At 43.3% G+C, this 24,482-nt stretch overlaps 3 long non-coding RNA genes across 3 annotated transcripts; 1 reads left to right on the top strand and 2 right to left on the bottom strand.

Annotated features, from left to right (window-relative positions):
• Nucleotides 1–1,060: 1,060 nt before the first annotated feature.
• LOC310832214 lies at nucleotides 1,061–16,012 on the bottom strand. The gene is made up of 2 exons (XR_014558153.1): nucleotides 14,475–16,012; nucleotides 1,061–1,410 (listed from the first exon to the last, which is right to left on the bottom strand). It is a non-coding gene; the product is annotated as an uncharacterized lncRNA (long non-coding RNA).
• LOC310832219 lies at nucleotides 4,130–7,304 on the top strand. The gene is made up of 2 exons (XR_014558163.1): nucleotides 4,130–5,199; nucleotides 6,981–7,304. It is a non-coding gene; the product is annotated as an uncharacterized lncRNA (long non-coding RNA).
• On the bottom strand, nucleotides 7,483–8,583 carry LOC310832252. The gene is made up of 3 exons (XR_014558202.1): nucleotides 8,265–8,583; nucleotides 7,761–7,887; nucleotides 7,483–7,712 (listed from the first exon to the last, which is right to left on the bottom strand). It is a non-coding gene; the product is annotated as an uncharacterized lncRNA (long non-coding RNA).
• Nucleotides 16,013–24,482: the final 8,470 nt, after the last annotated feature.

The following is a 24,482-nucleotide window of genomic DNA, read 5'->3' as shown; positions in this document are numbered from 1 at the left end:
ATACTAGACAAAACCATGTACAAACATGCATAGGGCAGATGCACGTAAAAAACTGAATTTTCGCTGAAATATGGAGATTTTTTTAAAAAAACACAAATTGATGCAGAAATAGGCGAGCTGGATTCAAGGTTGTAAAAAACAGCAGATGACGAGGAACCAGAATGCAGAGATTCCTCCATCCCTGGTATTAAGCTACTCTGTTCTCTTAAAGAATGCACCGATCAGATTCTCTAAGCTGAGTCGTGCATGCTGTGCACATAGGTATGTATGCATGTGTTATCTAGATACCCTCTCCTCTTTCTAACTTTGCTCAAGCCTCCTGGTCAGGGCCAGCAAGTGAGAAAGCTGGTGCTTCCAGTGTCCAGGGTACCTGATGCTTTTGCTCTCCCATTGGCCACCCTGACAGAGAATAGCTGCAAGTTAATTCCCAGCAATAATGAAGTCGGGAGCAGCGAAGTGTGCGTGCGTTTGGTGGAAGGAAGGGGAGGGGAGAGAAACAGCTGAGGTTAGCCCTGTCTGGGAGTAAACTTGACCTGTCCTCTCTTAAAAGGGCCATTAGTTTTTGCCACCGCCAAGCGGGAGAGCACAAGGGACGGGCCTGCTTCAAGCTGAACTCCCACTTTGGCGGACTCGGCGGGGTTAGGATACAGAAAAGACAAGCACTCCATAGACTGCCAGGCCCTGAAAGCGACTATTGTTAAGGGCTTTGGCATGAGGGAGCCCAGAGCAAAAGAGACTTGTTAGAGAGGCCCAGGCTGAATACAAGACGCTCTCAGAAAGCCACTGAACCATGCTAAATTACTTAAACCAACACTATTGACATTGCACCCAGCTCTACTTGAAGGGGGCAGTTTCTCCTTCTGTTCATCAAAAATTCATAGTAAAACCCTCCGGCGCTTCTTTCTCTGCTCTTGTTATTCACTGAGGAGGGCTCCCCCCCCCCTTGCAAACACACACACACACACACACCGTTCCTTTCCAGTCCCCTGGCTCTGAAAGGAAGACGGAGAAGCCAGCTATGGGAGATCAAGAGGGTTTTTGATGCAAAAACAACAACCCAACCCTTTCAGAGTTTATTAAATCAGAGTACAAGGCCAAGCAAACCTGGCTTGTTGTAGCCAACTGGATGTCAGAACAGCCGTGCTCCCGCCACCGGGGTCTGTTGCAAACAAGTTCTTCTGTCGTGTTCTGTGTACAGCCTCCCAGATTCCCCCATCTGTCAAGGCTGACAATTTCGAATTTCCAGAGGGGTAGTAGCCGTGTTATTCTACCGCAGCAGCAGTAACAAGAAAGAGTCTTGGGGCACCTCAAAGACTTGCACGTGTATCACGGCATGAGCTTGAGGGTCTGCTTCAGCCAGGCGTTTTCCCAAACTGGGGTGCTTACTTCGTTCATCTGAGGAGGCGGACTCTAGCCCGTGAAAGCTTTATGGCACAATAAGAAATTTGTTAACAATTTAGAAAGCGGTGCCTCAGGTTGAAACGCTGAAATTGTTCCAAGGTCCCTTTGCCAGAGCAAGTCTTGGAAGGCAAACTGAGCCACGGTCTTCAAGCTGATATTGGGAGGAGGTGTGCCATTTGTTTATTTTTGTTGCTATTATTTGTATTTCTTACGTGACCTTCACAAAAAAGGTCCAGGGCAAGTTACAGCATAAAAAAACACAACATAATAGAAACAGTAAAAAGAAAACTAAGTCAAACCATCAACCCCAAATCAATGACTCATGAGGGACATTATAGGGAGGGTACCAAAATCCATTCTTCTGTTTTCAATGATAGACGAACATGGGAAATGTCTTACTCCCTGAAATGACCCCACCCGTTTTCTATTGCTGCCCCTTATGCCTAGACCTGTCTCCCAGATTTCTTGATATGTCCACCCTATTTCCTTTTAAGCTCCTCCTAAAGCTCATCTTTTCCAGGAAGGCTTTGGGCAATTCCCCTTGGTCCCTGTACCTTGCTGTAACTAAGCCAAAGTATGGGTAATTGAAATAACCACATCTCCTGCCTACCCATGTCACCATTTCGCCTCTCACAAGGGTGGTCAATGTTGGGCTCTCCAGATGTTGTTGGATTACAACACCCATCAGCCCCAGCCAGCATGGCCAGAGGTGCTGGGTGTTGTAGTCCGACAACATCTGGAGGACGCCTCCTCTATGGTTTCCCTGTGTTTGTTTTCAGATTGTAAGCCTCTTTGGAGGAGAGTATGTCATACCTGCTCTTTGTTAAGTGTCATGTGGATGTCAGAACAATAGATCATGATTCATTTAGGATAGACCAATAGGCACGATAACCTAAAATGAGTTGCTTCACCAGCCACATTTGGATGTCAGCCTGTCAAGTCATACTCCCTGCCTCTCACAATCTACTGCCCTTATCCCTGAGATTGGCAATGCTCCCAGTATCCCTGAGATTGGCAATGCTGGTTGGGACTATGGGAACTGGAGTCCCAAAACATCAGGAGGGCACCTTGTTGAGGAAGGCTGCCCTAAATTGTAACAAAAACAAGACCTGAAGACAGGGGAACTTAGAACTGCTTTATAAGCTTTTTCGGCATATAAACAGCATATAAATTAAATTATTCTATTATTACAGTATTATATCCATAATTGATCGGCCCCTCCAATCCTCTTGCTGAGTCTAATCTGTTGACTTGGGGGTTTCTGCAAAATCATTTCACAAATCTTGCCTCTGACACTGGATTGCCCTAATCCGGCTGCTCTGCCCTCCTGGATTCAATCAAAGGAGGCGAATGGCATAGCAAAAGCTGAGCATTTCTGTATATGAAGTGTGAAGAGGATCTCCCATGGTTCAGTGACTCTCTGCTAACTCAGTGGGAAGGAAATGATAAACATACTAAAGAGCTGCTGATTTGGTGCTGTGTAAACTCAGCCTGACACCGTTTACTTTGCTGTCAGAAGCCCCTTCGCTTGGCGCAGAACAGAGCACTTTTCACGGGCAGGCAGCCCCCACAAGCAAGCACACGAGTTTCCCATGTCCACGGTTGTTAAGAAGAGCCCTGCTGGATCAGGCCAAAGGGGCGTCTAGTCCAGAACCCTGTTCTCACCATGGCCAACCAGATGCCTCTGCAGACAGGACCAGAGTCAACATACCCTCCCCACTTGTGATTCCTAGCAACTGTTATTTGGACAAATGCTGCTTCTGGCAGTGAACACTGCAGATCTTGGGAGGCAGAAGCAAGGAGAAAGCTATTTTTCCACTGCCAAGGCATCTTTCCCTGATTTTGAGCATGTTTTTCTGCCCTTTCTTTCTTGGAAAAAGTCACCAAGAGGTAAACATCAAGGGTGATATTTAACTAAATAGTTGTGCTAGCGCAAGGATTAACACAATAGGATTTCCCCTTTTGCCCCCCATGCATTTCCCATGCACTACCCAAATCTGTTCAGGATGGTTTGGGGAACTCAGATTTAGGGTTATGCATGGTGGGGGAGGAGAGGAGGAGACTGTTCCATTACGCAAGGAGAATTCCTTGTGCTGATGAGATGATCTGCCTAACCAAGAATTCTTCTTTTTTTCAGCCAGAGCTCACAGGATCTCAGCTCCGGTACCTCTCAGGTGGGTGCCATTGCCATTCTAATAGAACAAGGGAGAAATTCGTGGTGAGCTCTGACACCTCTTTTTCTAGAAAAATTGCACCGTGCCTAACCCTTAGCTGAACACAATCCCAAATAAACCAAGAGTCAAAACCCACCATAATAAATCTGTTTTTAAAGCATACAAAAACGAGGGGAATGATTCTGCACTGGAGACCAGTAAGGAGAGCCCTGAGATATCCATGAAAACAGTTGCATCAAATGACACCAGTCTCTGCTCTGCCCTTTGGCTCCTGGTCTCACCCTAGATTCTGCCCTCAGTCTGAAGAGGACTGGCAAACCTACCACCCATGTTCTATTTGGGATAGCAGCTTGGTGGGGCACATGGTGTAGTGATGCTCAGCACAGAATCCTACTGGTAGCTTATAGCTGAGCAGCATCTGCTGCAGACGATCTTCAAGGTTCTGGTTAGCATCAAAGTCTGTTTGAGAAATTTGCAGTGATATAGGGTCTCCATGAAAACAGTAACCATGAAAGCACCTTCCTTCATCAGCCAGTCAGCATTCCTGTCCAGCAGAGAGAAGGTTATATTGGAAATAAAAAGGAATATATTGCTAGCTGTCTATCAACAGCAGTGTCTGGAATGCAAGCAGAAGACTCTTAACAGGCTCAAAACCCTTCCTCTCTTTAACTCTGTAAAAGAAATAACAGATATCAAATCAAGCAAATTTGCATATGCTTTTTTACTATTGCTTCTATTTGTTAAGGAGTGGGAAAAGTAGCAAGCTCCATCTCCTCTTTCAACCCACCCACTACCTCCATTAAATGTCCTACACTCGTCCCTGATGGGTTTGAGGAGTCCATCATTTCAGGCTGTCAAACGAATTCACAGAACTCTGTGAACATTTTCAGCGATGGCCCCAAACACTTTCCATTTCCAGCTATTTTTCAGCACTTTGTGAAAACAGATGTGCATCTTCATTCATGTTGCTCTCAGTAACAGCATTGTGTTGGTCAAATCCTCTTATATGGCTATCATTGTGACATCATCCTACTCAACTGTATGAAGAACAAGTTGTTCAGCTGGACCATTCCATGCAACCACCAATAATCCGTATTCAAGAGCAGTAGGTTGACTAAGACCCACTTCCTTCCTTTTACAATACAGTGACAGATCCAGGTTTTTGATGCCCCCTGGACAAAGCATCTCCCATGGGTTTCAAGAAGAACTAGGTTACTATTTTTGTCAGGGTGCCTCTTGCTCAAGGTGCTTCCTGTTCACCTTCCTGTATTGCTGCTACTGTTGCTAAGAAAAGATTGCTTGAGGAATATCTTCCAGTGGTTGACCTTGTAGCAACCACAACAAAGCAAGTGATGGTTTTCCCCCACATTGACTTATCTGCTCATATTATGAGAAGTTCATTTCTCTCAAAACTTAGTACAAGGGTAGCCAACAAGTCACCCTCCAGATGTTGCTGTAGTACAAATCTCACTGTCTCTGGGGATGATGGGACTTGGAGGGCACCCCACTGGCCACCCCAACTTTAGAGAAATCCTTGGTACAACATATAACACTCTTAAAAGTGAAATCTACATCTCAAGCCATCAGTAGTCCACCAATATCACTTCAGAGGCATCTGTGCAAGGTGGGCTATAATTATGAACCAGAATGGGTTTACTTTTCAGATTTCAGAAGCTCAGGAGAGATTTGTTACTAGAGTCTGGGATTGAAGTAGGATTTTCACTAATGGAGTGTAGAATTCTCTCTCCCTCCCCCTTCACTCATGGTTAAAATCCTTCTGGCTTAGTTCTGCTCCTTCTACCACCATCCACGTTCCTATGAGCCAAAAATGCATGAACTTTATGCTAATAGCTCAACTCTGGCTCCAATTTGAGACAAAGTTCTTGCAAGTCTGAGATGAAACACATGCCTTTTGTCAGGCCGGTAATAAGAGGCAGAGAGGTCGGAGATGTCCCAGGGCAATCGGAAACTATTTGGAGTGAGAGGAAGGAAACAAGGCTGTGATGTCCAGTTCTAGATGATAGGACAGATCTATACTTCCAACTATCCCAGTTGTCATTTCAAGCTAATATGGAACCAACATGTTATCTTGATGAGGCCTAGTCAGGTTTGGTTTGGTTTTGAACTCAAATTAGAGAAAGCAAGAACTTTTATTGTAAAAGTCAAGTCAAGTCAAGTACTTTATTACGGTCATAGACCAGCATAGACAAAACATATACATAAATAGCATAACAGTATGAATCCAGGCGAATAATTATTAAATAAATAGGAGCTAGAACCAAACGTAGATTTAAACATATACATAGAATACTTAATTAAGGATAGATAATGGGTGAATAAAAATTTATAAGGAAGATTAAAAGATCAGTTAACACAGCTATATGGGGTGGGCTTCAGAAGTGTGGATCTAATAATATGGGCCTTCAGTTTAGGATTGAATTGTAGCATAGATCATTCTTCGTCAAATATCTATCATGGCAGCGCAATATCTGGTGACTGAATATGTGACTTCTGGGCTCTCTTCCTGTGAACCAGACCAAGTTTTATTGCGGCAAAAGCCAGTGACACTGAACACCACAAGATCAAACAAAAAGAAATCAACAACAACATCAGAAAAAAAGATTACACAAGGGAACTTCGCAGTGTGCCATTCAACAGAAGAAATTTACGCTTCCTGATTACTAAAGTGCAAAATTTAGCCACCTCATATGATATTGAGCTTGTAAAAGTATTGTTGTGCTAGTAAGAGAATCTCATTCCAGCGCTCTCTCCAGAAAACTTGTCCTCTGAAGCTTCCTTTCATGAGCCCATACAAAAGTCCGAATAATCTGGGGCTGAACAGTCTAACTTTAGGGTGATTCAGTTGTTTATTCTCCATTCTGTCTGCCAAGCAATGAGGAGAATTTCACCTCACAGCTACTCATTCGTGTAGAAGGTCTGGTAAAACAGACATTCATATAAGCTCAAAGATTCTACAGAATCACAAGGAAACTTTGATTTGTCACGTGGTAAAGAACAGACAATATTTTTTTAAGATGCACCAAGATCCACCCAGTCAGTTGCTTTGACTCTTTCAAAACATGGCTCAGTAATGGGGAAACTATGGTCCTACAAATATGGTTGGCCTTCAACTCCCATCATCTCTTACTATTGGCAATGCTGGTTAGGACTGATGAGGGGGTGGAGTCTGATAACTGGAGTGCCGCAGGTTCCCAGCCCCTGGTTTAAAAGATGACTGTTCTTCAAGAAAGCAATGAAACGTTCTGGGCTCATGAAAGCCTCATTAGAGCAGCACTCATTTGCAAGGCTCCTTGTTGGCCAGGAGCAAGCTCACGTGTGTTTCCTCAAATGAAAGCAACTTCTTTCATGATTATTTTTAAAGGAAGATATTGCTTCCTCCCAAAGGCAGAACCTGTTACTTGGCAAGAGTTCATACAGTCTGGATCTTTTGGAGGAAGAGACATCAGTTCCTGTAATACAAAAGGATTTTCCTCTCAACTTGTAATTGTCTTCTTGGAGAAGTCCTCTCCTCTTCTAAGTCGTCATTGGGAAGAGAGCCATACACAGAATAGTGCCAGAGCATGTTCTCTGAAGATTTGAGCCCCATTCAAAAGTGTTAGATGTGGACTTGAGATGATGCATGGAGGACAGATGAGGATTGTGTGTGTAGGTGCAACAACGGAGTCCTGTTTACATGGAAAATATAATTCCTCCACCAAATGAAGGAAACGATGAAGCTGGCACACAAAGTCCTTCCTATAATTTCAGAGGAAAAGGTCACCAATTCTTTAATTGCAATATTTCTGCGGCTAGCCATTTCTTGGGAAACATGGGGAGTTTTGATTCCTTTATTGCAGGGGTGGCCAACTTCCAAGAGACTGAGATCTACTCGCAGAGTTAAAAACACAGTGATCTACCCCCTTTTTGGGGCTTCAGGTAAAAGTTGTTGAGCTTTTTTAGGGAAGAGGATAGTGACGTGTTTTAGGGGTGCATGTGCATATGTTGAGGTTTTTTTAAGGGAGCCAAACTTTTTTAGCTTCTTTGGGGGGAGATACCAGTGATCTACCACAGACGTCCAGTGGTCTACCTGTTGAACATGCCTGCTTTATTGTAAATGGAGCCTTGCTCTGTCTACTTCTGATGTCCCACTGTATTCAATGGAGTCCCACTGTATTCAATGAATACAGAAGTCCCACTGTATTCAATGGAGCTTAATCCCAGGTAACTGGGTAAAGACTGGGCAGCTGTACACTGCAATCTGAAGTATTTTTACTCAAAACTAGGTCCCACTGAGTTCAGTATGATTTACTGTCTGGTATGTTCCTGATCAGGACGCAGGTGGCGCTGTGGGTTAAAGCCTCAGCACCTAGGACTTGCCAATCGAAAGGTCGGTGGTTCGAATCCCTGCGGCGGGGTGCGCTCCCGCTGCTCGGTCCCAGCGCCTGCCAACCTAGCAGTTCGAAAGCACCTCCGGGTGCAAGTAGATAAATAGGGACCGCTTACCAGCGGGAAGGTAAACGGCGTTTCCGTGTGCGGCTCTGGCTCGCCAGAGCAGCGATGTCACGCTGGCCACGTGACCCGGAAGTGTCTCCGGACAGCGCTGGCCCCTGGCCTCTTAAGTGAGATGGGCGCACGACCCCAGAGTCTGTCAAGACTGGCCCGTACGGGCAGGGGTACCTTTACCTTTACCTTTTATGTTCCTGATCATTCTCACAGTTTCTTCTTCTTCTTCTTCTTCTTCTTCTTCTTCTATTATCTGAGTCTCCCTGAGAGAGACTCAAAGCAACTTACAGCTAAAATTTTATTTCATTCCATTTATCTGTGGGAGGTCTTGTACATGATCGCTTCCGTCACACATTTTTTTCTTTACACCCATCCCATGAGGTAGGTGAGGCAGAGAGGTTGTAATTGGCTCATGGTGACAGGTGTATCTGTGTATATGACGTCGATGTGTGTGGCAAGATCAAACATGGGAGAAGCTTCCTGGTGTAGAATAGAACATCCCTCTTTTCATACGTACGTAAAAAGACAGGCCTTTAAACTGTCCATCAGTGGTGAGCACCTGGGCAGCAGACTGAGCAGGAACAAGTGTTACCTGCTCACAGTCCTCCTCTTCACCATGATGAGATGCATCTTTATTTCTAAATTTATCTTTGTAATTGTAGTACCTGTAGCAGCAAACCCAGATGCACTCATCTGCCCCACCTGTAATAAACCATCTCTCTACTGTACTGGTCTTTACAGCCACAGCAGGCACTCTCCAGTGGTTTGGCTTGACCCCAGAAGGCACACTCTTCCATTGCCTCCCAATGGAGGCCTTGTGAAAAGTGACCACCCTACCTCAACCTCAGAAACTCTTGTGTCTGAGAACACAGTTTCCAAGTCCAGATTTGGTTATGGCTGCCAGTGTGGTGTAGTGGTTAAGAGCGGTAGTCTCGTAATCTGGGGAACCGGGTTCGTGTCTCCGCTCCTCCACATGCAGCTGCTGGGTGACCTTGGGCTAGTCACACTTCTTTGAAGTCTCTCAGCCCCACTCACCTCACAGAGTGTTTGTTGTGGGGGAGGAAGGGAAAGGAGAATGTTAGCCGCTTTGAGACTCCTTAAAAGGGAGTGAAAGGCGGGATATCAAATCCAAACTCTTCTTCTTCTTCTTCTATAGCTTCAGCCTAGCTGTGATGGTGCACACATTATAAATCCCACTCTGCAGACTTCAGGCCCATACAGAACGGAGCAATTGATACAATCTGTTGTATAGTGTTGGTGGTATAGTGGTGAGCATAGCTGCCTTCCAATCTGTTGCATAAATTCCAGGAGGTTAACCATACGTGGAACCAGTCTGCCCCTGCGGCTTGATGGAGGTAGAAACTGTCTCTCATGTCTTGTTATGCTGCCGTTTCTACGAGGATATGCACTCGGTATTTATCACTCCTGTTATACAGAAATCTCCAAATGGGTCTGAACTTCATTGTTTATAACTACTGGTAGAGGACAAGGATCTAGAGATCACGCTAAGGGTGGCCAAATTCTGTGCGACTGCCATAAAACTTAGGGAGCAAGCTGTACTACCAAAATGATTAAGGTTTTAAATGACAATTTTAGGTTATATTTTCGTGATCAAGATTTAATATATATTTTTAACTGCCGCTATATCTGAATTGTCTCTGTTATATCCAAGTGCAATTCAATGTATTCCTGTTGTGTTTTATGATTTCCTGATATTGTAAGTGAGCTGGAACTGGTCTGTGACCGTAATAATAAAATTCTAAAATCTAAATTCCAGGAAGGCAATACCAATGGAGTACTTAAAGCATGCAGGTTGGATGTGCATTAGATACATGCCTATGTTTCAAAACCTCCCCACAGAAGCTGTATTCCTAAGGAAAGACTCAGTGGCCTGCCAATCACTAGCTATATCGTGTAGCGCTAGTGCACTGATATACAGTGGTACCTTGGGTTACATACTCTTCAGGTTACAGACTCTGCTAACCCAGAAATATTACCTCAGGTTAAGAACTTTGCTTCAGGATGAGAACAGAAATCGGCACGGCAGCAGCAGGAGGCCCCATTAGCTAAAGTGGTGCTTCAGGTTGAGAACAGTTTCAGGTTAAGAACGGACCTCCGGAACGAATTAAGTACTTAACCCGAGGTACCACTGTACATGAAATATCAGTACCAACACTGACATGGATAGTAACACACATGGCTTCATTTTGCTGCATTTCCCACATAGGCATACCTCACTTCCTGTCCTAAGAATTCTGGGTAATATAATGTGGCATGTATTTCCTGCAGTAAGAAATATGAAACTGTCACAGTTGCCACTAGAGGGCATACCAACGACCTGTGCGCCTGTGCGCCTGAACATGACTTGTTCCGTTTGTTAATTAATGGCGTGAAGCTTGGGTAGATATCACACTGGCTCAGATACAAACCCTCTGTTATTCTTTGTGTAAATGGGTTCAGCCTGCTAAGCCCCTGTTTAGTCACAGAATGGCCGGCTCTCACAACAGTCCTCCAGATGTGTCATAATAAGCTGCCATGAATGTGCAAGGAGGCAGCTGGGACAGCGTTAAATCAGCTCTTGGCCTTTGTGGTATTTTATTGCGGGCTTCTTCTTTTTTTGGAGATGTGGCGGGGGGGAATGACACATTTTATTCCAAGTGCATTGATTTAACAGGACAAAGATATCTTCTTTTAAAAAATGCACATTCTTCCCGTTTCCCCTCTAGAGTCTTATATAGGGGTGCAGCTGCTATATAGTCCCCTGAAGCGCATAAGAAGATGGAGGCATTTTGGAAGGTGTCCAATTTCTGTGGCTCCCAGCTGGGAGCAGTGAGTCACTTCCTTTAAAAAAATATATATATATTACTTTTCCAACAATTTAAACACTACAACAACAACAAAAACACAGTACAATACAATACAAAAACACTACATAACACTAACACATTAAACTAACAAAACAAAACAAAAACAGTTTAAAACACATCAAACAATTTCAATATCATATCTTTCATTCACTTATTTCAACGACCTCCTCACACCTCTCTTTTTGTATTCCACTTCTATTAATTGTCTCAGCAATTCCTTTCCATCTTCCTCTGTTTTCTACCCTATAATTATCTTAACATATTCTAACCTTATTTTTCCTTTAATACTCTAATAAGCTATTTATACTTAATTCCTTATAACATTTCTGCTAAAGCCATATTAACTTCATTCCAACATTTTTCTAACATTCATTCATTTTACAGTATTCACTTCCTTGCAGGAGAGGAAAAGCAAAAAATGAGAGAGAGAGAGAGAGAGAGAGAGAGAGAGAGAGAGAGAGAGAGCGCACACAAAGCATAAGCAGGGTTATCATTTGGTTAACAAAATGGAAGCAAGTTGACAAGGTGTGTGGTTCAGCAAATCACAAGATAACCTCCTGGCCGTATGCTCGGGTAGTTTTCTGTATTTCCATTTTGTTTGCAGATTGCAGCCTGTTTTTCCTTCCCAAGGGAAGCCCAAGGCAGCTAACAGGAAAATCAGGGTGAGTGGTGAGTATGAATGTAAAATATCAAAATGATAGCAGACCCTCCAAGTGTCCCTATTTTCTAGGGACAGTCCCAGATTTACAGGAGCTATCCCAGTTTCTGATTTGATCCCAGAATGTCACAGTTTTCTTTAGGATGTCTCTATTTTCATCGGAGAAATGTTGGAGGGTATGGAGTTATGCCACCCTTGAGCCACGGAGATAACTATACAATCTTTATAAATAAATAAAAATTAAAAAATTGTCCAGTAGCTCCTTAGAGACCAACTAAGTTTGTTCTGGGTTTAAGCTTTCGTGTGAATGCACACTTCTTCAGATACCAATATACATACAATCTTTAGAAGACATCTGAAGGCAGCCCTTTATAGGGAAGTTGTTTTTTTGTGTTTAATGTTTTATTATTTTTATATATATGACAGAAGCTGCCCAGAGTGGCTGGGGCAGCTCAGTCAGATGTGTGGGGCATAAATATCATCATCATCTATTATGTCTCAATTTTCATCAGAGAAATGTTGCAGAAATTTTGATATTCAGTGGGACAATTTATCAAAAAACAGAACCATTTTTAAAAACCAATTTTCATATCCGAACAGTACTGACAAATAATTAAGTAAAACTGTTAATCTGTTAATTCAGTGAGAGTGATTTCAATAGTTCTTCCCATTGGCTGTAAAATTCAGCTAATTAACAATAACTGTTCTATCAACATATACTATGACACAATGATGAAACTGATACCCTCCTAGCTTGAGAACTCCAGGTTAAGTCGTACTTTACAGAGGACTGAGCCCTATTTGAAGGGGCTGTGAAGTTGCCTATCAGCGGTAATCACTTGGACAGCAAAGGGAGCAGGAACACAGATCACATCATCACAGTCTGACCCATTTTGCCATTTCTGCATCATCCATCAGTTTAATCTTCTCTGGTAGGGACTGTGCCTTCTTTTCAACTGTAGTTTCTTAAGAGTGTTGAGCAGGGGAAGGCAACCTAAGGCCCGGGGGCCAGCCTTCTAAATCCAGCCCGCGGACGATCCAGGAATCAGCATGTTTTTACATGAGTAGAATGTGTGCTTTTATTTAAAATGCATCTCTGGGTTATTTGTGGGGCACAGGAATTTGTTCATTATTTTTTTTCAAAATATAGTTCAGCCCACCACATGGTCTGAGGGACAGTGGACCAGCCCACGGGTGAAAAATGTTGCTGACCCCTGGTGTTGAGAGTAATTAAAGGTAAAGGTAAAGGTACCCCTGCCCGTACGGGCCAGTCTTGCCAGACTCTGGGGTTGTGCGCCCATCTCACTTAAGAGGCCAGGGGCCAGCGCTGTCCGGAGACACTTCCGGGTCACGTGGCCAGCGTGACATCGCTGCTCTGGCGAGCCAGAGCTGCACACGGAAACGCCGTTTACCTTCCCGCTGGTAAGCGGTCCCTATTTACTTGCACCTGGAGGTGCTTTCGAACTGCTAGGTTGGCAGGCGCTGGGACCAAGCAGCGGGAGCGCACCCCGCCGCGGGGATTCGAACCGCCGACCTTTCGATCGGCAAGTCCTAGGCGCTGAGGCTTTAACCCACAGTGCCACCTGCGTCCCCCTATTCCTTTCCCAGAGTGGATTTACAGTAAAATCAATCCCTCGTCTCAGGGAATTCTGGGAATTGCAGCTCTGGAAGGGGAAAATGTGTTTCATAACAATTCTCTGCACCTGTGAGAAACTACAGTTCCATTACAGTTAAAAGCAGTATGATCCTGCTTTAGATGTATAGTGCAGGTGGCACCGTACTGGATCAATTGCTGATTCTTACTTCATTCCTAGTGATGGGGCACAATCTTACACTATACCTAGAATCATAGAGTTGGAAGAGACCACAAGGGCCATCGAGTCCACCTCCCTGCCAAGCAGGAAACACCATCAGAGCACTCCTGACATATGGTTGTCAAGCCTCTGCTTAAAGACCTCCAAAGAAGGAGACTCCACCACACTCCTTGGCAGCAAATTCCACTGTCAAACAGCTCTTACTGTCAGGAAGTTCTTCCTAATGTTTAGGTGGAATCTTCTTTCTCGTAGTTTGGATCCATTGCTCCGTGTCTGCTTCTCTGGAGCAACCTTTCTCCCTCCTCTATGTGACATAAAAGCCTTTTTTGTTGCTTTTAACCTCTCTAGCAAGCCTGAGTTCATTCTGTGCTTTAGCTTTTCTGACTTTGTGTCTACACATGCTGGCTATTTGTTTGAATTCCTCTTTGGTGGTTTTCCCCCTTTTCCATTTTTTGTACACATCCTTTTTTAATCTTAACTCAGTTAAAAGTTCTTTAGATAGCCACCCTGGCTTCTTTAGGCACCTTCCATGTTTCCGTCTCATTGGTATTGCCTGAAGTTGTGCTTTTACTATCTCCCTCTTAACAAACACCCAGCCACCATGAACTCCCTTTCCTTTTAGTATTACTGTCCATGGGATCTCACCCAGCACTTCCCTAAGTTTTATGAAGTTGGCTTTCTTAAAGTCAAGAAATTGAGTCCTAGTATGCTTGGCTGCTCCTTTCCGCTGTATAGTAAACTTCAGAAGAGCATGATCACTCGCGCCTAATGATCCTTCCACTACTACCCCACTAACCAGGTCATCAACATTGGTTAGGACCAGATCTAAAATGGTTGTTCCTGTTGTTGCTTCTCCCACTTTCTGGACAATGAAGTTGTCTGCAAGGCCAGTGAGGAATCTGTTTGACCTTATGCTCTTGGCTGAGTTTGACATCCAACAAATATCCGGGTAATTGAAGTCCCCCATTACATTACCCCCATTACCTGAGGGTAGCAAGTAAACTTAGGAGACAGGGGGTGGTCCCCATGACTTTCACCCAGCTCCGTCCTGCAACACCTTACCTATGCGCCCTAACACCACCCAGGCAGCTGCCTCATCCTCATTGCGGCTACCTAATGGTAGGGCCGGCCTCCTCCTGCCAAATAGAAATGAAAACATTAAGGAAATTGACAACTGTGTTGAATCTCAGAATAGTAACACTTTGGGTCGATAAGAGAGCTGCGATATTGTCACGCCTACACGTTTCATTTAAAAAGAGAAAGGGAAATCACGAATGGAGCAATTTGCTAATGGGACTCATGGGATTGTTGCAAACAGCAGCCAAGGAAGTAAACCTAAGTCTTTGGAATGAACCACTTCAGAATGCAGGTGGAGGTGGGGAAACATGACAGAATATTTCCCCATGGAAAGGAGTCTGATACACAGAAAACTAACCTTTCTGGAAAATGATTAGGCTACAAACCCTTCTCCCGGATGTCTGGTTTTCTGTGTTCAGGAAAGAAGGGGAGTTGGGGGTATGGAGAAGCATTTAGTTACACGAGCCCCCCTCCCAATGTGAAGTAGTACAGTCCAGACAAAGATTGACTATGCCGTCTGCTGTTTGTGAAAACTAGGCTGTAGTTAATCTTTGGAATAGGAAAATACATTCCCCCCTTGCTTCCTAATGAGAAACACAAACTCAGCATTCAGGGGGACAGACAGTTGTTCTAAATCCAGGAAAATGGAGGGGATGAAGAAGGAAAGAGAAAACACGCAATGGAATTGGGGGCTGGGAAGCAGAGATTGTAGCTCTGAGTAAACTGTTGATTAAAAAAAAATGCAATAAATGAGTGATGGCGTCAGACCCAGGAGAGGTACAGAAGGAAAATTGAAAATGAGCAGGCTCTTTCCTAAGTAAGGACAGCTGCCGGGGGTGGAATGGGAACAGCATTTTAATAAACAGTCAAGGTACAACACCTGGGAGCAGATCAGAGGCGCTGAATCCATTGGGTTGGGGGGTGAAGGGGATGTGACTCTCAGCCTAAATGAGAAGAGAGCAGGAAGCCTTTAGGAATATATTTATGTAGACAAACCTTTTATTTGTCTACATTTGCGAGAAGTAGTTCCTTTAGGGCGGCAGCACCTGTGCTGTGAGAACTCCTTGCCTGCGGAGATTAGGCAGACACCTTCGCTAAACTGCTTTGGAAGCCTGCCAAAAACCTTTTCTCTTCCATCAAGCCTGTCTGGACACATGATCTAGTTGCATTTGTTTTAAATTTTCATTTGCTTGTTTAAAAAATGAGGGTTTTATGTATATTTGTTTTTCGTTAGTATGTGGGTTTGGGTTAGGTTTATACATATATGCAATTCTACTTGGAAAATTAATTTTTGAGCAAGCGGTTTATACGTTTTCTAAATATTGCAAAATACTGTTTGATTGTTTTTTTAAGAAAACTTTGCGCATTGTTATCATGGAGTCCGTCACTACCTCTCAGGTGAGTCTACTTCAAAGGACTGCTGTGAGGATACAATGGCCGAGGGTGGGGTGGATTGTAGCCAACTAAGCTCTACTCAGAGGAGACCCATTGAAATGAATGAGCCTAAGTTAGGCCCAATCTCCACTATACATACTAGACACCAGCCAGCTTTCAACCACGGATAGCCTTCAAGCTATGATCCCACTTAGCGAGTCAACTTGACTTATTATCACTCCACAGCAATGTTGTCCAGTGTGCGGACCTAGGGCCACATGCGGCCCCCCGAGGCCTTTTTGGGCAGCCCTCAGCAATAGTTGATGCCCCCACCCCTGCCCTTGTGCTGCCTTCCCCAATCCAGATAATAGAGGCACTGGGCTTTGGGAAGGAAGTGTGAGGGCTGTGACAGGGTCCCAGAGTTGTCCATCCTCCTTCCTAAAGCCTAGTGAGTGCTTTCCCAGCTTTGAGAAGGAGGTGGGTGGGTTCTCGGACCCTGCCAATTCTAGGACCCTAATAAACCCCCGTGTTGCAAAAAGAATTTCAGCAATGTGTAGGCAACACGATGACCATCTACATACGCAATAGACAATCTTTTATAGGATTCCTTCAAACCATAACAAGTCCAAAATGAAATCTTTAGTCTCAAAGTCTCTGAAAATCTTTAAATGAAGCAAGGTATCAGACTTTGTACGATGAAAAACAAGCTGTGAAGCTTTGTGTATTCAGCAAATATGATGTCCAACACTGAACAGTGATTCGGATATTGACTACTGTTTCATAGAATTCTTCATCAGCGTGGTGGGAAGATACAGAATTGCTTCATAAACCCATCTTATTTCAAATGAATGTATGTAAATGAAAATATCAAATGCTGTGGAACAGTGCTCATGTAATAACGTAGTCACTGCTCATTTACCTCACGTCATTTAAAGAGGGCCTTCTGGCGGTTCCTTTGCTGCGAGAAGTGAGGTTACAGGGAACCAGGCAGAGGGCCTTCTCGGTAGTGGCGCCTCCCTGTGGAATGCCCTCCCACCAGATGTCAAGGCAATAAACAACTATTTTACTTTTAAAAGACAACTGAAGGTGGCCCTGTTTAGGGATGTTTTTAATGTCTGACGCTGTATTCTTTTTAATATTCAGTTGGAAGCCGCACAGAGTGGCTGGGGAAACCCAGCGAGATGGGTGGGGTATAAATAAATAAATAAAAATTATTATTATTAGCATTATCATCATCATCATCATTAACTTGAATCCATTGATTTCAGTGGGTCTATTCTGAGTATGAAGTATTTGGTTATCCAATTATTAAAAACAACAGAATGCAAAGACGCTAAAGAATTAAAACAAAGGAGAAGGCTAAAATCCTTAGCCTGAGGACAATTTCAGCTAGGATTGCAGGTCAGGTGTATTCCTTAGCCCAAACCAGACCTAGGGGTGGGCCTTGGCGATGTCATGAAGTACAGCACCCGAGCAGGGAGAACAGGGGACCTTGCCATCTACACTTGTTGTGAACTGCTCTTGTGAACAGCCACTGTTAATAATCCTGCCCAGGAAATTTCGTCAGGCACCAAGTTAGGGATGAATAGAAGTCCCCATTTGGAAGACACAATATCTACCCACCCGGGAAAAATGGCAGATGAAGGTGATGGACTATATGGAACTGGCGGAAATGACTGGCAGAATCCGAGACCAGGGAGAAGAGTTGGTGGAAGAAGATTGGAAGAAATTTAAAGACTATTTACAGGAACATTGCAAAATTAATGAATGTTAGAATGATGTTGGAATGAATTTATGTGATTTTAGCAGAAATGTTACAAAGATTTAGGAAAAAACAGACTGCCAATTGGGGAAAGGAGGGAAAGTAAAGGTATGTTAATATCAAGATAAATTACAGGACAAAAATTTGAAAAGAGGGAAAGGATTTGCTGAAATGGATAATTGACCTAGAATACAAAAAAGGGAGGTGTGAGGAGGTCAGGGAAATAAGCTAATGAAAGATAAGTAATGGGGAGATTTGTTGTATTTTTCCTTGTTTTTTTCTTTTTTGCTTAATGGATTTTGATTCTCTGTTCTGTCTTTTTTCTTTTTCTTTTTTCTTTTTTTGTATTTTATCTTATTTTTGTTTAAAATGATGTTTTCTTTGTTTTCTCTTTTTGTACCTCTAAAAATTTTAATAAATATCTTTTTTAAAAAAATAGAAGTTCCCATTTGTTTCTTTGGGGTTATTTTTGCAGATGGTGCATAAATCATTTTGAGCTACCCCCTTCGCCGTGCTTTGGAACGAAGCTCCACTGACATGCAGCAAAAAAATAAAAAATTGAGGTGTGGTGGATCTGTGTCCTCTGATTTCCTTGGTTAGGGGTGGGGGGAATTAAAGCCACAATATTATTCTTACCTAACCTGCAGTGCATAAGGCTTGTGCAGAAACGTTAGATTAATCTGCATTGCCTATGCCGTCAGAGGAAATTTATTTGAAATGTCTGCATTCAAATATTAATAAAGCTTGCTTGCTTAGGAATATATTTTCCATGGTGCTGTGCTGTAAAAGGCACCTTGCATGTCATTGCCATTGCTTTAAAATATATATAAAGGGATTTTAAAGTGGAAAAAATGAATAATTTTAACTTTATAAGGCTGCACAAAATATATAAAGTATGCAATCAGGGGAAAAAATAGAGATTCCATTGTCTAATGTATACAGCTTTAAAATAGATTTAAGCAATTCTTGCCAGACTTTCCAAAAGTACTCTTTGTTCAGCAGGGGGGGAAATACAATGGTTGATGTGGTGGGATGGTTTCTGCCCAGAATTGTGAGATAGAGCTTGATACCTTTTGTTTTATCTGTCTGTTTATGTATTTTTTTAAAAAAAATCCCTCTAATAATGAGCTCAGGTGGTTGAGTGCTAACTAGGAATGGGAAGAACTTCAGTTTGGCTGGCATTTTAATTCACACTTCCAAAAGTGAACACAGTAAAAAGAAACACAGTAAATCCTTTGAATGTCTCTAAATTTTCTGATGCTGTTCTCAAACCAACACAAGTGTAAGAAAATGAGTAAACTGGGGAAATTTTGCATTGAAATGCATATATTAAAAATTACACATTTTTGAAGTGGTTTTCATTGATGGGGTTAAAATATTTTTAGGGTTGCCATATTTTTTATCATTATTCTCATTATTAGGGTTTTGTGGTTGCTCTGTTGTATTTATTGCTGCTAAACTGATTAAGAAAAAGATTTAAGTTGCTGTTTTAATTTATTATTTGCTAGCCACCTTGGACTCATTGAGGCAAGGTGGGGTGTAAATGGCTTTAATAGATTTTTTTTTTAATGTTACTGTGAGAAACTCTGTTTCATCTCTTTTCCTGGAAATTGCTCCCCATACTCTCAAATGTGCCTTAAAACATGAACCCAGAGAGCAGAAAGCGTCTTGGTATACCTACCCAAGCCTTTGCGCTTTCACTAGTGAGTGCTGGATGTGATGTGGAAAAGAAGCAAATTGACCAGTTGCTTATTAAGTGAGTTCATATCCACATCATTCATTTAAAGCACCCTGGGTACCATTTTAACAGTCATGGCTTCCCTCAAAGAAACCTGGCAACTGTGGTTTGCTAAGGAGCTCCCAGAGCTACAATTCACAGCACCCTTAGCAAACTTTCTGTTCCCAGGATTTGCCATTGCTGTTAAAGTGGTTCAGTTGTGCTTTAGACGGATTGTGCGGCAGGATCAGGCTACAGTTCTCAACAACCCTGATCGCTGGCTATTCTGACTGAGGCTGATGGGACTTGTAGTCCAACAATATCTGGAGGGCATCATGTTGGCTACCCCTGAGTTATGGAGTAGGGCCAGTAAGCAGATCACCAAATTATTTCTTGCAGGGAGGTCACTTGTAATTTTTCTTTTTAAAAAGCATGAATGGTTTTAATGCAACCTCTTATGACTGATATTAGGTTCATGGAGCTCATCTTTCTTGCTGGGACCTAGTTCTTTGATCACGCAACCTGAATTCTGCTCTTGCCATAAAATTATGCAATGGAGGTGGTACTTAATAGGCACATATTCAATTGGTCACCTTCTGACATCAGACCAAACATCTCTCTAGTCCAGCCATGTCCATTGCCATGTCCCTGAGAGTTTACAAGTATAGTGTGGTGCAGACACCCCCTGTGTCTGTATAAGGCCAGATATTTACTGCTTTTGTACACAGAAGTTCATTCTTAGCATTTGTGATGCTTCTACAGATTACTTTTGCCTAAAAAGAAAGAGAGCGCAAAGGATTTCAGCCTCTGATGGTTTCAGTTACGGGCTTATGTTTCTGCGTATCTTGCAAGTCAGGCGCACCACACCTCTTTTTTTCTCATTTCTTATGACAGTATTCTCCTGTCTATATTTTATCACAGATATCTGAATAAGCTGTTTCATCATTTCTGCTTGTGAAGGTAACATCCCATGCCAACTTTGGTTCAGTTCGGTTTTCGTGCATTTGTCTCATGAAGTTTTGTTCTCTTTCTAAAATTCAATAAAAATATACTTTTTTAAAAAAGGGTTTGAACTACCAGCTCTCCCACTGAAAGTTTAAACCCAGCAGTAAAAAAGGGAACTTCTCCTAAACTCAAGACATCTTTGAGAGCAAGGCATCCATCTATATATATATATATATATATATATATATATATATATATATTATTATTGTTTCCTGCTCCCCAGACATACCTGAAGCCTCTGAACACCAGTTGCTGGGAACCACATTTTGTGTGCATTTTATTCCCAAGCCTGGAGAAGCCCTTTGATTTCAGTGAGTCTACTCTGACGATGGCTAACGGATGTTTGTTGTTGTTGTTTAGTCGTTTAGTCGTGTCCGACTCTTCGTGACCCGATGGACCAGAGAACGCCAGGCACCTCTGTCCTCCAATGCCTCCCGCAGTTTGCTCAAACTCATGCTGGTAACCTCGAAAACACTATCCAACCATCTCGTCCTCTGCCGTCCCCTTCTCCTTGTGCCCTCCATCTTTCCCAACATCAGGGTGTCTTCTCTTCTCATGAGGTGGCCAAAGTACTGGAGCCTCAGCTTCACAATCTGTCCTTCCAGTGAGCACTCAGGGTTGATTTCCTTCAGTATGGAGAGGTTTGATCTTCTTGCAGTCCATGGGACTCTCAAGAGTCTCCTCCAGCACCATAATTCAAAAGCATCAATTCTTCGGCGATCAGCCTTCTTTATGGTCCAGCTCTCACTTCCATACATCACTACTGGGAAAACCATAGCTTTAACTATACGAACCTTTGTTGGCAAGGTGATGTCTCTACTTCTACTTCTTCTGTCTAACGGATACCAAACATTATTTCTAAATTTGCACCTGTACATAGAAAATAGCACATACAAACTTTATGCATCTCTGTGCCCTCATTTGCCCTCTTTCTTTTTTTTTGGGGGGGGGACATTATGTTTATTCTCTAGCAGTGCTTATGTAGTCACTGTAATACAGAGTGGCTGGTACTACTTTGGATTGAAACACTGAAGAAGAGAAGACAGACTGAAACAGAAATTTCAGGGGCCCTTGGCCAGAAAATCCAACCTGACACTGATTATCTGAAGAATGCTTTGAACCGGAGGTCCTGGAAACTAATTCTCCGCCCTGCCCAATGGAATGTGGCTTTGGCCAGGATCAGGAAAGTATTTTAGATAAAGTCTTGCTCCTCAGAAATAATCTGGCCTTGGTGCTCACAGTCCTCATTTAAACCCAGTCAATATAACAGAAATGCAACTTCCATGAGCATCAAACCAACACGATTATTTCAGAGCGATCTGTACATTAAATACAGCAATTAGTTGGCAGATGGTTCAGATTTCCCTTTCTGAGGGCAGGGAGAGAAGTCCACCGTTGAAGAGGACAGGTTGCAAGCCTCCTGCCTACAACTACAGAAAGATCTGCAGCTCATGCTTTATCAACATCTATCTGTACTGTTGGAGGTCCAAATGAGGAATGCTGGGGAGTGCCAGCGATATGCCAGAGTCATGCCAGAAGAGGCTGTGCATCTACAGGATCCAAACCCCTCTCATTTCCCCTGCACAGACCCTGAATGAGGGTAAAAAATACACCTGCAGTTGGTGTAGTTTATTTCTCTTGCATTGATCTCAAAGCAAGGGAGGGGAAACGTGTCCAGGATAAATTAGCTCTGTGTCAAAATCCACCTTCTATCATCTCAGACAATTCTTCCTTCCTTTCTGAGGCTTCAAAAAAAAAAACCTGGCCTCATGGTCAGGATACTTGGGATTTGCAAGGTGGCTGAGTGTGGTGTGTGTTTTCCTTCCAGCAAGCATTTATCTATGACTCTGCAGCCTCCCTCCCCCACTTCCTGACCTGAGAAAGCCCCGTGGGAGGAGTCATCCCATGACATCATCCTTCAATTGAAGTGTGGGCACCCAGGAAGGCTGCTGAGCACTGGTGAGGTACATAGAAACATAGCAAGCTGTCACTGGCAGAAATGACCAGCAGAATCCAATACCAGGGAGAAGAGTCAGCGGAAGAAGATGGGAAGAAATTCAAAGACTATCTACAGAAATATTACAAAATTAATGAATGTTAGAATGATGTCGGATAGAAATTAAGCAGTTTTCAGCTGCAATGTTTTAAGAGAATATGGAAATAAGGTTTAGAAGCAGGTTAAAACTTATTGATAAGGATTTGCTGAACGAACAATTGAATTGGAATACAAAAAAGGGAGGTACGAGGAGGACTGGGAAATAAGTTAATGAAAAATAAGTTATTGAAACTTTGTGTGTTTTTAAGTATTTTCTGTTTTTGTATTTTTGTTATATTTTCCTTTTTTCTTTTTGATTTTCTTTTTATTGTATTAATATTGAAAACTTTAATAAATATTTTTTTAAAAAAGAAGAAACATAGCAAGCTGTCTTACACCGAATCAGACCGCTGGTCCATTTAGCTCAGTATTGTCTACATTGAGAGGCAGCTGCTCTCCAAGATTTCAGGAGATGAGCTGGGGCCATTCTGCATGCAACACAGATGCTCTGCTATTTATAGAATGAAATAAGGTACCTAAACGGTGTTTCCGTGTGCTGCTCTGGTGCCGGTTCGTCACGCTGGCCACGTGACCCAGAAGTGTCTGCGGACGCGCTGGCTCCCGGCCTCTAGAGTGAGATGAGCGCACAACCCTAGAGTCTGTACGGGCAGGGGTACCTTTACCTTTAAGGTACCTTCACTAACAGCCCTCAGCCACCTCTAAAGTAAGATAAGTCAGAGAAAGGCCCTGCACCCCAACCTTGAGAATTTCACTGACATTTTCTCTCCTCTTTGGCAATTTCCAAAAGCGGTTTCTCTTCTCATTAATTGGGGGAGAATGGTTAAACACAGACACAGGAGGAATCTTCAACACAGCATGAGAAAAAATGCCTCTGAAAGGAGCGGGGAAGGAGGAAGGAGCAAAAGCCCAGTAGGATTTTAGACATGTCAGTTCATCCCCCTTTGATTCCTCCAGCATTGCTCTGTCAGTCTTGAACTCATCGAAAAACACTAGCCCTTGAATCTGATTTTAAGACTGATTTTTGGGCTGGGTGTTCATCAGTATGCAGATGACACCCAGCTCTACCTCTCCTTTAAATCAGAACCAGCGAAGGCGGTGAAGGTCCTGTGTGAGTGCCTGGAGGTGGATGGAGGATGGATGGTGGCCAACAAGACAGAAGTACTGTTTTGACAAGACAAGACAGAAGTACTGTTTTGACAAGACAAGACAGAAGTACTGTTTTGGGGGGACAGGGGGCGGGCAGGTGTGAGGGATTCCCTGGTCCTGAATGGGGTAACTGTGCCCCTGAAGGACCAGGTGTGCAGCCTGGGAGTCATTTTGGACTCACAGCTGTCCATGGATGCACAGGTTAATTCTGTGTCCAGGGCGGCTGTCTACCAGCTCCACCTGGTACGCAGGCTAAGACCCTACCTGCCCACAGACTGTCTCACCAGAGTGGTGCATGCTCTAGTTATCTCCCTCTTGGACTACTGCAATGCGCTCTACGTGGGGCTACCTTTGAAGGTAACCAGGAAACTGCAATTAATCCAGAATGCGGCAGCTAGACCGATGACTGGGAGTGGCTGCCGGGACCACATAACACTGGTCCTGAGAGATCTGCATTGGCTCCCAGTACGTTTCCGAGCACAATTCAAAGTGTTGGTGCTGACCTTTAAAGCCCTAAACGGCCTCGGTCCTGTATGCCTGAAGGAGCGTCTCCACCCCCATCGTTCAGCCCAGACACTGAGATCCAGCGCCGAGGGCCTTCTGGCAGTTCCCTCATTGCAAGAAGTGAGGTTACAGGGAACTAGACAGAGGGACTTCTCGGTAGTGGCACCCACCCTGTGGAACACCCTCCCTTCAGATGTGAAGGAAATAAGCAGCTATCCTATCTTTAAAAGAAATCTGAAGGCAGCCCTGTTTAGGGAAGTTTTTAATATTTAATGCTGTACTTTTTAACACTTGATTGGGAGCCGCCCAGAGTGGCTGGGGAAACTCAGCCAGATGGGCAGGGTATAAACAATAAATTATTATTATTATTATTATTATGGCTGGCTCTTGCCCTTTAAGATTTTATTATTTTTTATTTTGCTTT

This window comes from Podarcis gaigeae (genome assembly GCF_964106915.1).
Source record: "Podarcis gaigeae genome assembly, chromosome: 15".
Classification (NCBI taxonomy): domain Eukaryota; kingdom Metazoa; phylum Chordata; class Lepidosauria; order Squamata; family Lacertidae; genus Podarcis; species Podarcis gaigeae.
Note: the sequence above shows the minus strand (reverse complement) of the source record. Positions and strands in the feature narration are given on the sequence as shown.